Raw genomic sequence first — 205 nt, forward strand, 5'->3', positions numbered from 1 at the left:
CACAGAGTATCCAATGTCCAGGTATGGACACTGGGAGAAGAATCCAGTGTAGACTGGCTGCATTGTCCTGTGAAAAGACATCAATAGCTGAATATGAAATGCTCAAACTTCAGTCAATAAAGCAAAACTTTTAAACAAATTACCGGCAGGTGATCCATGGAGTTCCTTGAAGATGGTGGGAACCAAGAGGAAATTACATAGCTGT

Source organism: Morone saxatilis, unplaced genomic scaffold (genome assembly GCF_004916995.1).
Source record: "Morone saxatilis isolate NCDOM2014 unplaced genomic scaffold, NCSU_SB_2.0 Contig2, whole genome shotgun sequence".
Classification (NCBI taxonomy): domain Eukaryota; kingdom Metazoa; phylum Chordata; class Actinopteri; family Moronidae; genus Morone; species Morone saxatilis.